This window comes from Saccopteryx bilineata, chromosome 5, assembly GCF_036850765.1.
Source record: "Saccopteryx bilineata isolate mSacBil1 chromosome 5, mSacBil1_pri_phased_curated, whole genome shotgun sequence".
Classification (NCBI taxonomy): Eukaryota; Metazoa; Chordata; class Mammalia; order Chiroptera; family Emballonuridae; genus Saccopteryx; species Saccopteryx bilineata.
The window spans coordinates 32,653,090-32,668,840 of NC_089494.1; the positions used below are offsets into that span (position 1 = coordinate 32,653,090).

General features: G+C 41.6%; 1 protein-coding gene and 1 pseudogene across 1 annotated transcript in view; one reads left to right on the forward strand and one right to left on the reverse strand.

The window, feature by feature from the left end:
• BMPR2 (bone morphogenetic protein receptor type 2) overlaps positions 1-15,751 on the forward strand; it is a 168,650-nt gene that overhangs the window by 4,600 nt on the left and 148,299 nt on the right. The gene's annotated exons all lie outside the window — the stretch shown is intronic.
• Positions 11,625-12,094, reverse strand: LOC136306176 (large ribosomal subunit protein eL8 pseudogene; annotated as a pseudogene).

Here is a 15,751-nt window from a genome sequence, read left to right on the forward strand (position 1 = left end):
TCTATTTAGTTAGTTAGTGTTCTTGAGCAGTTTATGAATATTGTTGAGGAACTGGAAATTTAGTAATCTTTCTTTTAGTGTTTCTCAAAATGTGGGCACTGCAAAAGAATCACCTTTGTTTCCTAATAAAATGCATATTCCTGGCCCCATTGTTTAGATGTACTGAGTGGATCTCTCTGGGACCTATAAACTTAAACTTCAGAAGTTCTCACAAAAGTCTGAGAACTATTGCTTTATGTAAGTAGTCAGTCTTGTTTGGATTCAAAATATTGGGATTCAGTCAGCTTTTGCTGAATAATAATTGACAATCCTATCATAGTGCTATACAATAATAAGTTTATTCTGCTTCACTTGTCTGAGGCTGGAGGGAAGGGTAAACATCTTTGTGGAGAAACTTGTTCTGTTGCAGTGACAGAAGTATAAGAGGATGAGCTCAATCCCACCAACAGCCATTTCCAGACTCTAGCTCTATAACAACATCTCATTGGCCAAGCCCAAAGTATACTTTGCCTATAATGAGGCCATGGTATTACATGTATGCATAATATTGTTATGAGGGAATGAAGAAACAAGACCTTTAATCTACCACATATGATCAGGAAGATAGTCCAGGAAGGGAGCTTCTCTTTTTATTCTTTTTTTTTAGTTCTAATTTTTTTTTTTAGAGACAGAGTCAGAGAAAGGGATAGATAGGGACAGACAGACAGGAACGGAGAGAGATGAGAAGCATCAATCATCAGTTTTTCCTTGCGACACCTTAGTTGTTCATTGATTGCTTTCTCATATGTGTCTTGACCGTGGGCCTTCAGCAGACCGAGTGACCCCTTGCTCAAGCCAGCGACCTTGGGTCCAAGCTGGTGAGCTTTGCTCAAACCAGATGAGCCCGCGCTCAAGCTGGCGACCTCGGGGTCTCAAACCTGGGTCCTCCGCATCCCAGTCCAACGCTCTATTCACTGTGCTACCTGGTCAGGCTTCTTTTTTTTTAAAGACAGAGAGAGAGAAGGAAGGAGTGAGGGGGAGAGAGAGGGAAACAGGAAGGGAGGAGAGAGATGAGAAGCATCAACTCGTACATAGTTGCTTCATTTTAGTTGTTCATTGATTGCTTCTAATACGTGCCTTGACTGAGGGGCTCAAGTCAAGCCAAGTGATCCCTTGCTCTAGCCAGCGACCTTGGGCTCCAAGCCAGTGACCCCTTGCTCTAGCCAGTGACTTTGGGCTCCAAGCCAGCAATCTTTTTTTGTACTCTAGCCAATGACCCCATACTTGAGCTGGCAAATCCACACTCAAGCCAGCGACCTCAAGGTTTCAAACTGGGGACCTCAGTGTCCCAGGTTGTCACTCTATCCACTATGCCACCACTGGTCAGGTTAGAGTGAAACTCTTAATTAGGCCTTTGCATAAAAATTATACCAACTTTGATCTCTACAAAAGCTATCTTGGCATGTTGGATGATGTGGTGATAGTGATATTAGTGCTACTATGTGTGTATGTAATGTGGGGGAGAGAGAGAGATTTATTTTGCATAAGGACAACAGCTTTAACTAAAAGGTAGACTTTCTTAACAGCGAAAGAGAAGAAATTATGTTTTTCTGTAATTAATAGAATTTAACTACCTATAAAAGGTACAGAGTGAAGTCAGTGTAAATCAGTAAATTTTATACTTGGCCAAACCACTTATTATGGCATTTACTCATATATTGCCTTGCTGTTGAATACAGTTTTATGTATTTGCCTTGTTCTTCCAACTGATAATTGCTTGTAGAGGACAGAATTTAGATCTTAAATTGTTTTGTAATCTACCATCTTGCTATGCACATATAAAATGTTTCAGAAATACTAAATGAGCCTGACCTGTGGTGGCACAGTGGATAAAGTGTCAACCTGGAAACGCTGAGGTTGCCGGTTCAAAAAAACCCTGGGCTTGCCTGGTCAAGGCACATATGGGAGTTGATGCTTTCTGTTCCTCCCCCCTTCTCTCTCTCTCTCTCTCTCTCTCCCCTCTCTATAATGAATAAATAAAAAAATATAAAAAAATTAAAAAAAATACTAAATGAATGACTAATAAAAAGAAATTCGAGCCAGGAAGTATTCTAAGTTTGCTCATTTACTCAAATAATGGATTAGTAATTTGTTCTTTCTTTGTCCCAGTTCCTTCAACTATAAAGTAGTTTAAGTGGTGTAGTGGGAAGACCCCTGTCTTGAATTAATGAGACCTGGATTCTATATGATTCTAGTCAAATAGATTACTTAAGAAAGTTTTCTCAGTTTTAATATTATGGGATTGGACTAGATTATGTTTGAAATGCAGATTCCTGGGTGCCACCTCAGACCAATTAATCTGAATTTATGAACAGTGAGTTTTAGAATGTGCATTTTAGTTTGACATGTGGGGCCACAGCAGATAAAGCCTTGACCTGGAATGCTGAGGTGGTTGGTTTGAAACCCCAGGCTTGCCTGGTCAAGGCACAAATGAGAAGCAATTATGAGTTGATCCTTCCTTTTCCTCCCCCACTTTCTCTCTTTCTCTCTCTCTCTCTCTCTCCTCTTTCTAAAAATAAATAAATTAATTAAAAATCTAGAATCTGCATTTTAGCTCTGGCCGAATAGCTTGGTCAGGAGACGCAAAGGTTTCGGGTTCAATCTCTGGTCAGGGCACATACAGGAACAGATGGATGTTTCTCTCTCTCTCTCCCCACTTCCTCTCACTCTAAAATAAGTAATTAAAAAAAAAGAATCTGCATTTTAAACAAACATTCCGAAGGTAAATTTTTTATACTCTATAAAGTTGGAGAACTGTTAGATTTAAGATTCTTTCTCTCTGGTTTTACTTTAGTTTATTTTTTACTTTTGTGCTAATTATAACCTATAATTTATTTAGTCAACATTTGTACCAAGCATTCCTTATTTTATGCTTTAAGTAATTACCAAAACCTTTCTCTTTTTTAACATTTGCATAATTTTTTTCTTGCCTATTAGTCTTAAAGACAATATATTTATATAATATTATTTATTATAACTTTTCTTCTGTGTGAGAGAGTAGGGGAGATACAGAGACAGACTCTTGCATGTGCCACAACTGGGATCCACCTGGCAACCCCTGTCTGGGGCCATGCTTGCAACTCAGCTATTTTTAGTACCTGAGGCAGAGGCTCCACGGAGCCATACTCAGAACCCTGGGACGATGTACTTGAATAAGTCAAGCCTGGGCTATGGGAGGGGAAGACAGAGCAATAACAAGAGCGCTAGAGAAGGGGGCAGGGGAGGGGTGGAGAAGCACATGGTTGCTTCTCCTGTGTGCTCTACTGGGAATTGAACCTGGGACTTCTGCATGCTGGATCGATGCTCAACCACGGAGTCAACTATCCAGGGCTGTTATTTAATGAAAAGTGCTTTGATCACCCAGTATTATATATGTTCATTTGGCCTGTACTTTTATTTTGACCATTTTATTTTCCTTTTCCTTTTCCTTTTCCTTCTGCCAAAAAGAAAAATTACTAGTAGTAGAAGCAAGTTTTTACTTTTATTAAATTTGGTTCTACTTTTAGTAAATTTGGATGAGAATTGTTGATAAGAGAATTAGTGCTAAACTAAATTAGACAACAATGTTTAGGTTTTAGTTACAAATTAATATTCCATGGAGCTCTGCAGGTGGATCAGTTGCATATATTAAATTTCTGTCTACCAAAGAAGAATTCTATTTTGATTTGATTGATGTCTGCTGGGAAAAATTAAATATAAGTGCTATGATGTCTAGGAATTCATGGATTTTGACTGCCTTGCTTAACACTTATATTGTTGAAGAGATTCTCCTATTACCGAACTATTTCCCGTGTAATTGAATGGCCTAGTCTTTGAATTCTTTTTTTTTTTTTTTTAGATTTTATTTATCCATTTTTATTGGGGGGAGAGAGAGAGAGAGAGAGAGAGAGAGAGAGAGAGAGAGAGAGAGAGAGAGGGGAAAGAGATAGAGAGAACAGGGGAAGGAGCAGGAAGCATCAACTTCCATATATGCCTTGACCAGGCAAGCACAGGGTTTTGAACCGGCAACCGCAGCATTCCAGGTCGACGCTTTATCCACCGCGCCACCACAGGTCAGGCTAGTCTTTGAATTCTTTCCAGAAGCAAAGCAGATGACATTGGTAGAATTTTGAGAGCAATAGACTTGATTTTTTTTCTTAAACTTTTGTTGTTGTTTGTGAGATGGATGTGACAGCAAAGACTGCTGGATTATAAGAATACATATAAATATATGTGTAGTCTATGTGAGTTTAGAAGTAGGCCTGTAAGCCCTGGCTGGCTAGTTCAGTCAGAGTGTTGTCCTGAAACTCCAAGGTTGGTGGTTGGTACCAGATCAGGGCACATTTGGAAAGCAACTAATGAACATACAACTAAGTGGGACAAGTGAATGCCTCTCTCTCTCAAATCAATCAATAAAAAAAAGCAAAAAAAAGATAAAAAAGGAAATACGCCTGTAAGTAAATGATATGTATGTACATTTTAGAATACATGGCTTTACCAGAACTATTAGAACACAACACTTTTTGTTTTCTCCTAACCCTCTGAATAGTATGAACGTTATGTATGTCCTCTTGTCTCCTGACCATCCAGAGTAGGATTGTAGCAAAAATTTTTATTTTAAAAATGTGTAAGGCAACATTTAAAAAAAGCAAATGTATGTTCTTTTTGTCTCCACATAAATTGGTTATCAAACAAACATGATTTTAAGTTAATAAAACTATAACTGAAAAAACTCACTCCTGGGGGTCAGTGAGCATGAAAAAAACCCACTACTCAAAGGGTTAATTGCACTTAATATAGTAGTGTTTGAACAGACCAAGTTTCTATCCCAGTATGCACCCATGGGAGCAGCTGGAAGGGTAGGGGAAAATTAATAGTATAGATAACATATGGAAGGAGAACTAAAATGTCCAGTGGACAAACATTTTTTAGTGCTTCCTTTGTGCAAAGTACTTTTTTTAAATGTTAGTGGATACAAAGAAAAATATGAGGTATGCCTCCTCCCCCAACCATCTCATAGCCTGTATCACTTTATAAAAGAGAATTAGATCTCATGCTATTTGAAACAAGAGTAGGAATTTTGCAGACCTTTAGTAGTATATTTTTTTCTCTCTGCCTACCTTTCAGGATGAGAAATTCCTGTAAGTATTCTTCAGTACAAGAAAAGAGACAATATTCTTGTGAATCTTCTAACTGATCTTCAGTCTTCTTTTATGTTTTTCTTTGTCAGCCTTCTTTTTTTTTTTTTTTTATTTTTTTTATTTTTTCATTTTAGAGAGGAAAGAGAGAGGGAGAGAGAGACAGGGGGGAGGAGCTGGAAGCATCAACTCCCATATGTGCCTTGACCAGGCAAGCCCAGGGTTTCGAACCGGCGACCTCAGCATTTCCAGGTCGACGCTTTATCCACTGCGCCACCACAGGTCAGGCCTTTGTCAGCCTTCTTGAAAGAGCATTGAACACTTCTTCACTTCCTTATTCTCAACTCCTTAATATCCCTCCCCTCATGCAATGTATATATTATTAGGTAAGCAGTGACTTCCTAATTGCCAAATTCAGTCACTTTTAAATCTCATTCTCTGACTTTACTACTGAATTTGAGAGTTTTGGTCATCCCTTTCTTGAAACTTTTCTCTTCTGACTTTAGTGACTTTGCATATCCCTGATTCCATATTTTCTCTATCTTCACTTCTCCCTAGATATTTTTTGTTTTGTTTTAAATCTCCTCAGGTTGTTTTTCCTCTTAGTGCTACTCCTCCCCCTTGTTGATTTTCTCATATTGCTACTCTCCCAGGCTTTGCTTATCCTTGAAAGTAGTTAATTACTAAGTCAAACAGGCAACTAGAATTGGAAGCTAGAAAAATTTGAATTCCTTGCTAGTGGTACCACTAGCTGTTTACTTTGGGTTAATTGCTTCTTTTGTAAAGTAAGGGAGTAAGCCTGCATGATGTTTATAGTACTTATAGCACTTTTGCTTATGGTGTGAGGAAAACCAGTGGTATTATTAGTTAATAGTAAATGAATACATCCTTGCGTTCTTGGAATGAATCCTTGATTGTGATGTATAATTCTTTTAAGATGCTCCTGTATTCAATTGGCTAATATTTTGTTGAGGATTTTTGCATCTGTTCGTATTTGCCTGTAATTTTCTTTTTCTTTTCTTTTTTTTTTTTTTGTGATGTCTTTGCCTGGTTTCTTGAACAGCACTGCTGCTTCTGTCCCTCCTACCCTCTTCTGGGCAATTGTGTGTGGTAGCTACACTCCCAACTCCTCCACTACTTCAGTGTTAGCTGGAGCCACGGGGTCAGCCATGGGCAACTAGGGAATTGTATTTGTGGGTGACACTGCCCTTGTCTTTCTCCCTGCCTGCCTCCCCTACATGTTCCATATGCACATCTTCAGATACACTGATGTGTAAATATTTCAACTGTTTTAGTTTATTGAGTGGAAAAGCTTTGTTAGGCTATAAATGTCTTAACTAGTTAAAGATTTAAGAGAAGATACAAAAGGGTCTTACTCTACCATGATACTGATGTCTCTCCAAAGCTTTTAATTTTGATGAAATCTAGTTTAGCCTTTTTTTTTTTTTTTTGTCATCGATATACGTTTTTGGTGTCATATCTCAGAATCCATTGCCAAACTTAAGGCCATTGGAGATTTACTTTTTTTTTTCTCTTAAGAGTTTTATGGTTTTAACTCTTATGCTTAGGTCACCGATTCATTTTGAGTTAAATTTTGCATATGGTTTGAGGTAGGAACTCAACATTCTTGGATCTTTTTTTTTTTTTTGCATTTTTCTGAAGCTGGAAACAGGGAGAGACAGTCAGACAGACTCCCGCATGCGCCCGACCGGGATCCACCCGGCACGCCCACCAGGGGGCGACGCTCTGCCCACCAGGGGGCGATGCTCTGCCCATCCTGGGCGTCGCCATGTTGCGACCCTCCTGGGTGTCGCCATGTTGCGACCAGAGCCACTCTAGTGCCTGGGGCAGAGGCCACAGAGCCATCCCCAGCGCCCGGGCCATCTTTGCTCCAATGGAGCCTTGGCTGCGGGAGGGGAAGAGAGAGACAGAGAGGAAGGCGCGGCGGAGGGGTGGAGAAGCAAATGGGCGCTTCTCCTATGTGCCCTGGCCGGGAATCGAACCCGGGTCCTCCTCACGCTAGGCCGACGCTCTACCGCTGAGCCAACCGGCCAGGGCAGGTTCTTGGATTTTTTGTATGTAGAAATCCAGTTGTGTCGGCACAATTTTTGAAGAGACTGTTCTTTCCCCATTGAATGAAATTGGCACTCTTGTAAAAAATCAGTTGTCCACATATGTATAGATTTCTATCTGGACTCTCAATCCTATCCAATGATTTATAAGTCTCCTTGTACCAGTACCACACTGTTTTGATTATTGTAGCTTTTTAGTAATTTTTAAAATTGGGACATGGGAATCCTCCATCTTTTCTTTTTTTTAATTTGAGAGAGGCAGGGAGAGAGAGACAGGAACATTGAGCTGCTCCTGTATGTGCCCTGACCAGGGAATTGAACCAGCAACCTATGCGCTCCAGGAGAACACTGCAGGACAATATTTTATTGATTTTTAGAGAAACAGAGAGAGGAAAGGAAATGGAGAAGGGAAGCATTTGTTGCTTCATTTAGTCGTGTATTTTTTGGTTGCTTCCTGTATGTTCCCTGACCAGGGATCGAACCTGCAACCTTGTTTCAGGATGACGCTCTTAACTGAGCTAACTGGCCAGGGCCACATCTTTGTTCTTTTTTAATCAAGATTATTTTGGCTATTTAGGACCCCTTGCAATTCCATGTGAATTTAAGGATTTTCTTTTCCATTTCTGCAAAAGTTTATTGAAATTTTGATAGGAATTGTTTGAATCTATAATGACTTTGGGTAGTATTGGCATCTTTTTTTTTTTTTTTTGTATTTTTCTGAAGCTGGAAACAGGGAGAGACAGTCAGACAGACTCTCGCATGCGCCTGACCGGGATCCACCCGGCACGCCCACCAGGGGCGATGCTCTGCCCACCAGGGGGTGATGCTCTGCCCCTCCGGGGCGTCGCTCTGTCGCAACCAGAGCCACTCTAGCGCCTGGGGCAGAGGCCAAGGAGCCATCCCCAGCGCCCGGGCCATCTTTGCTCCAATGGAGCCTCACTGCGGGAGGGGAAGAGAGAGACAGAGAGGAAGGAGAGGGGGAGGGGTGGAGAAGCAGATGGGCGCTTCTCCTGTGTGCCCTGGCCGGAAATCGAACCCGGGACTTATGCACGCCAGGCGACGCTCTACCACTGAGCCAACTGGCCAGGGCCAGTATTGGCACTTAATATTAATTCTTCCTATACATGAACACAGTCTATTTATTTAGATCCTCTTTAATTACTTTCAGCAATATTTTGTGATTTTTAGTGTACAAGTGTTTCAGTTCCTTAGTTAAATTTATTTCCAGGTATTTTATTCTTTGATTAGTATAGTATAATAGTTTGAACTCTTTCTGTGTTAAGGAATATGCTGGAAGAATTTACTTTTGATGTATTTTTGGCATTTATATTTGTTACTAATGACAGTTATTTTTATTGATTTGACTATTCCCATTCTGAAAAGCTGATAGAATAACTGGTTACTTAAATTTTACTTTAGGTACATATTGTTATTGAAGAGGATTTGTATTAGATGACTAAATCTACAAGAATAACTTAAATTTTTTGTTAGTTTTATCTCTCAGTAAGGTAAACTGGAAATAATTTTTGTTATGATACATATGAAGTAAAATAATTTTTATCAATGTATTAGTCCTAAATAAATTATTAGGAATATTTTGGGAATTTCTGTTGTTCCCTTCTAGATATGCTTTAGATAGAATTTGACATGTGTTAATCTCTGCTTAATAAACCATGAGTTTGTTTTCTATCTTTTGGTTTCTTTCTTTCTTTTTTTTCCTGAAGCTGGAAACGAGAAGGCAGTCAGACTCCCGCATGCACTCGACTGAGATCCACCCGGCATGCCCACCAGGGCATGCATCGCTCCGTTGCAACCAGAGCCATTCTAGTGCCTGAGGCAGAGGCCACAGAGCCATCCTCAGCGCCCGGGCCATCTTTGCTCCAATGGAGCCTTGGCTGCAGGAGGGGAAGAGAGAAACAGAGAGGAAGGAGAGGGGGAGGGGTGGAGAAGCATATGGGTGCTTCTCCTGTGTGCCCTGGCCGGGAATCGAACCTGGGACTCCTGCACGCCAGGCCAACGCTCTACCACTGAGCCAACCGGCCAGGGCCGTATCTTTTGGTTTCTTGTTTCAGTATTGTGTATTAGTTGACAGGATTAGGCAATCTTTGATTTAAAAAAAAAAATGCTTAAGGCATCTTTTTGTCATTGAATCTTTATTCTGATACAGTGGGTCCTCGAGTTACGACACTGTTCCATTCCTATGATAGTGATGTAACCCGCATTTTGGTGGAAGTTGAAACACCCTAGCCTAAGTCACTTACCTATCCTAACATAGTTGTAAAGTATAATCTAGAACATAAAAAACACAACTAAGCCAGAGAAAAAGGAAAAGGATTAAATATACTGTACTGTACAGTATACTGTAGTAACAGAAAAAATGACTCACGTCTCAATTTCTTTAAGTTTTTATGGGAGTGAGCATCGTAAACTTGAAACATCGTATGTTGAGACTGTAGTAACCTGAAGACCCCCTTTACACTGTTTTGTAGAGTATTTTTGACCAGAAAGCATTTGCTAAAAATGAAGAGAAATGTGCTAACCTTTAAATTTTGATAATTATATTAATTTTTCTTGTGCCCAGCCTTGCTTTTGTAAATTAAGTTTTTAAAGAATTCTTTTGTTTTGTTTATTGATTTGAAAGAGAGAGAGAGAGAGAGAGACAGGAACATTCATTTGTTCTTGTATGTGCCCTGACTGGAGATTGAACTGACAACCACTGTGCTTCAGGTCGATGCTCAGCCAGGGCTATAAATTCATTTTTTAATTAGTTTTCTGATAGTTTGGGTGTTGCTCTTGTGTTTTTATATTTATATTACATTAAAACATAAAGGATGGTCTTTTCAGCAATACATCTAGCGGAGAAATTTTATTAACTACAGAATTATAGGTTGTTGCTAAGGGATTTCACAGTCCTTATCAGTGAGGAATAATATCAACTTGAAAGATATGAAGTAAAGGTGTGATTACTACTCATCATCCTAGAAAGCTGTGATGATTTAGCATCCTTTTATATTTAACACTATACTGGCACAATAAATTATGCTTTGAGAATGCTAATGTGACCTATGTAGAAGTTGGAAAAATAAATCTCCTTTGTTCTAATATATTGAGACATATAAATGAGCTGAGAGGTCATTGGTACAGTTTTTTTGAAGAAATTTTCTTTTTTGGGGGTAGTTTTTGGGAGTTGCTGGGGTCTTTGTGATGACTGTTTAATTTTTGTAATGCTACTTTTTTTTTTTTGTATTTTTCTGAAGTTGGAAACAGGGAGGCAGTCAGACAGACTCCCGCATGCGCCGGACCGGGATCCACCCGGCATGCCCACCAGGGGGTGATGCTCTGCCCATCTGGGGCGTTGCTTTGTTGCAACTAGAGCCATTCTAGCGCCTGAGGCAGAGGCCATGGAGCCATCCTCAGCGCCCTGGCCAACTTTGCTCCAATGGAGCCTTGAGAGCGGGAGGGGAAGAGAGAGACAGAGAGGAAGGAAAGGGGGAGGGGTGGAGAAGCAGATGGGCGCTTCTCCTGTGTGCCCTGGCTGGGAATCGAACCCGGGGCTTCACGCCAGGCCGACGCTCTACCACTGAGCCAACCGGCCAGGGCTATAATGCTACTTTTTAAGGAGCCAGGCTGCCTGTCTTCCTTCATTCTTCCCTTCCTTCCTTTTTTTCCTTCCTATCAACCAGTCTTCATCAGATAAGTGAAGAACCACAGTTAATCTTTTCTAATGTGTTTTCAATACTTTGTATTTACATATTCAACATTTTTCTGCCTTAGGAAGTATTTAAAGAAATTAGTCATTATGAGGACTGTCTTTGGCATAATCTTCCATATTAGTTTGTGTTTTAGTGTATGTAAATTCATTTGATGTGCTGAATATTTGGTATGTGAGAAGGGAAATAAATAATATCCTTGAAAAATGAGTAGGATATTTACCTTTCAGTCAGCTGTGGTTATATCTGAAAATACAACAAATGAAAGATGTAGATAATTACAAAGATATAGTAAATATAGAAAATATAGCAAATGAAAGATACAATAAATTTTACATATTTATATTGCTGACCAAGCAAGTAAAAGTCCTATGGTAACCACTTCATGAAAAGTACTGATTTATTTGGTGTTGGCCAGTAGTTCAAAATGAGTGCTCCCTGGATTAGCAGCATCAATATCATCTTGGAATTTGCTAGAAATGCACATGATTAAGCCTCACTTCAGGCATTTGAATCAAAACTGGGAATGGGACCCAGCAATATTTCACAACTCCTGTAGGTGATTCTGATGTATCTTAAAGTTTGAGAACCAATGATCTGTATAGTTAATTTAGAGCCTCCAGTCTTTTATTTTTTTAAGGAGAATTTTTATTACTTTTATGTACAGAAAATTCAACAGTACACATTTAGCCTAGCTTGGAGGTCAGTACTTTAGCCTTGGCCTTTTCCAACTTGGCAGTGTGAGCCACTGACTTTGGCACTAGGATGTAGCCTACCCAGTGGCAGTGGATGTAATCATATCTGTCGTTATAATTGGTCCGGATAGCTTCTACCAATTTGTCCAGAGCTGCTTTGTCTTCTGAGTTAACCTGTGTGAAGGTAATGGTTGTACAGGTCGTCCTGTGACTAGATGCCCCAGCCTGGCCTTCCCCTTGATAATGCAGTAGGGAACCCCCATCGCATGGCACAGGGCAGGTAGGAAGACAACCAGCTCAATGGGACCTATATTGTGTGCAGTCACTACCAACTGGGCCTCTTTGTACTTCACCAGGGTGGTGACAGTGTTAACATCTGCTTGCAGGACAGAGGGCATCTGTGAGGACATCCCTTTTGCTGGCAGCTTTTTTTTCTCAGCCCGAGCCAACAATCTCTGCATCTTCTCTCAAAGAGAGAGACAGACAGGGACAGAGAGAGATGAGAAGCATCAACTCATAGTTGCTGCACTTTAGTTGTTCATTGATTGCTTTCTCATGTGTTCATTGAAGGGGGTGCTCCCGCTGAGCCTGTGACCCCTTGCTTAATCTAGTGACCTTAGGCTCAAGCCAGCGACCTTTGGACTTAACCCAGCAACCATGGGGTCATATTGATGATCCCACACTCAAGCCAGTGATCCCACACTCAGGCTGCTGAGTCCCTGCTCAAGCCGATGAGCCTTCGCTCAAGCTGGTGACCTCTGGGTTTTGAACCTGGGTCCTCAGCATTCCAGGTCAACACTCTATCCACAGTGTCACTACCTGGTCAGGCTGCCCTTTTTTTTTTTTAATTGATTTTAGTGACAGAGGAAGGGATAGAGAGACAGGAACATCGATCTGTTCCTGTATGTTCCCTGACTGGGGATTGAGCCCACAACCTTTGTGCTTTGGGATGATGATCTAAGCACCTGAGCTATCCAGCCAGGGTGAAGCCTTTTTTAGTTTTATTTTATTTTATTATTATTTTTTACAGAGACAGAGAGAGAGGGTCAGAGAGAGGGATAGACAGGGACAGACAGGAATGGAGAGATGAGAAGCATCAATTATTAGTTTCTCGTTGTGCATTGCGACACCTTAGTTGTTCATTGATTGCTTTCTCATATGTGCCATGACCGCAGGCCTTCAGCAGACCGAGTGACCCCTTGCTCAAGCCAGCGAACTTGGGTCTAAGCTTGTGAGCTTTGCTCAAACCAAATGAGCTCGCATTCAAGCTGGCGACCCCGGGGTCTCGAACCTGGGTCCTCGGCATCCCAGTCCAACGCTCTATCCTCTGCGCCACCGCCTGGTCAGGCTGAAACCTTTTTTTATGGAGATATATTGTAATCAGAATACTTCTAAAACACATGTTTTTTTTTTATTTTTTTTTATTTTTTTATTTTTTATTTTTTACAGAGACAGAGAGTGAGTCAGAGAGAGGGATAGACAGGGACAGAGAGACAGGAACGGAGAGAGATGAGAAGCATCAATCATTAGTTTTTCATTGCGCGTTGCAACACCTTAGTTGTTCATTGATTGCTTTCTCATATGTGCCTTTACCGCGGGCCTTCAGCAGACCGAGTAACCCCTTGCTGGAGCCAGCGACCTTGGGTTCAAGCTGGTGGGCTTTTTCCTCAAACCAGATGAGCCCGCACTCAAGCTGGCGACCATGGGGTCTCGAACCCAGGGTCCTCTGCATCCCAATCCGACGTTCTATCCACTGCGCCACCGCTGGTCAGGCTGAAACCTTTTTTTATGGAGATATATTGTAATCAGAATACTTCTAAAACACATGTTTTTATAGGGGCAAAAAATTTGAATATATTTTGAAACTTGTTGAATATATTCTCATTGAAGTTTTTTTTTGTTTTTAACAGATAGAGAGAGAGAGACAGATAGGCAGGGAGAGAGATGAGAAGCATCAGTTTTTTGTTGCGGCTCCTTAGATGTTCATCTATTGCTTTCTCATATGTGCCTTGATGGGGGGGTGGGCTATAGCAGAGCAAGTGACCCCTTGCTCAAGCCATTGACCTTTGGGCTCAAGCCAGCTACTGTGGGGTCATATCTATGATCCCACGCTCAAGCTGGTGAGTATGCGCTCAAGCCAATGACCTTGGGCTTTTGAACCTGGGCCCTCAGCATCCCAGTTCAACTCTCTATCCACTGTGTCACCACCTCGTCAGGATCATTAACTTTTTATATATAGTTCTCTTAGGATACATTCCAAGTATAGCACATTTTACAGGGAAGTCCTTCAAATTATAGACCTATTATCCTGTTTTTTTGAAATACTATCCACCTACTCAAAAAATTATTATTATTATTTATTTTTTTTACAGAGATAGAGAGTCAGAGAGAGGGACAGACAGACAGGAACGGAGAAGAGAAGCATCAATCATCAGTTTTTCATTGTGACACCTTAGTTGTTCATTGATTGCTTTCTCGTATGTGCCCTGACCATGGGCCTTCAGCAGACCGAGTAACCCCTTGCTCAAACCAGCGACCTTGGATCCAAGCTGGTGAGCTTTGCTCAAACCAGATGAGCCCATGCTCAAGCTGGCGACTTTGGGGTCTCGAACCTGAATCTTCCGCACCCCAGTCCGACGCTCTATCCACTGCACCACCACCTGGTCAGGCTCAAAAAATTATTTAAAAAAAAAATCTTCCTGGCCAGGTGATTCAGTGGATAAAGCATTGTCCCATCACACTGAGGTCGCAGGTTGTGCAGTCAGTGAGTGCACAGCTAAATGGAACAGCTACATGGAACGAGTTAATGATGATGATTCTTCTCTCTCTCTCTCTCTCTCTCTCCCCCCCCCCCTCTTCCCCCTTCCCTCCCCCTTCCCCCCTCTCTTCCTCCTGCTCCCCTCCCTTCCTCCTGCCCCCCTTCCTCTTATACCCCCTACCTTTCTCTCTTTCTCATTCAAGTCAGTGGGAAAGTTTTCAAAAATTAAAATAAATCCTATATAAGGAACTGGTAGATTTAAGGTACAATTGTTCTGTGGCTAGTACCTTTAAGACTCTATATTATATGTCACATTACATTGCAATAAGATGTTAGGAAAATTATTTCCAAAATAACTAACGTAAAATGTAACATACATGTGTAGAGCCCCAGTATCTGACACTATTCATTAACCTTACCTTGAACATATTAAGAAACACTTAAAATGCATTATGCAATTTATCAAGACGCAGAAACTAGCTCTGCAATGGGTGTGCACAAAAGGAAGGAGCTGCAGGACTTAAAAAAAAAATACAAGGCACACATAAAGAAAAGATGGCTTTCTGGCCCTGGCCGGTTGGCTTAGTGGTAGAGCGTCGGCCTAGCGTGCGGAGGACCCGGGTTCGATTCCGGCCAGGGCACACAGGAGAAGCGCCCATTTGCTTCTCCACCCCTCCGCTGTGCTTTCCTCTCTGTCTCTCTCTTCCCCTCCCGCAGCCAAGGCTCCATTGGAGCAAAGATGGCCCGGGTGCTGGGGATGGCTCTGTGGCCTCTGCCCCAGGCGCTAGAGTGGCTCTGGTCGCAACATGGCGCCGCCCAGGATGGGCAGAGCATCGCCCCCTGGTGGGCAGAGCTTCGCCCCTGGTGGGCGTGCCAGGTGGATCCCGGTCGGGCGCATGCGGGAGTCTGTCTGACTGTCTCTCCCTGTTTCCAGCTTCAGAAAAATGAAAAAAAAAAAAGGAAAAAAAAAACAAAAAAAAAAAGAAAAGATGGGATACAGGGGACTCCCAGCCTCTTGGACTGAGAGCCCAGATCTCTGCAGCCTCATCATATATATTTATTTCTTTAATCAGTAAGCAAATTAGCAGAGCATAGGCTCAGAAACAGAGAAGGATGATTAACTAAACCTTGCAGGTATGCAGGAAATGGCTAAAAGGTTCAGAATCTTCCTTTAAACAATCTTATCAGTGCTTGCTGGGGCAGTATTCTGCCCCTGCAGGACTTGGCGTTCCAAAGTCCGCACCAAAGTCTTGGGTTAGGGCCCTGGCCATTGGCTTAGCGGTAGGGCATCAGCCTGGTGTGTGGAAGTCCTGGGTTGATTCTTGGTTAGGACACACAGGAGAAGCACCCATCTGCTTCT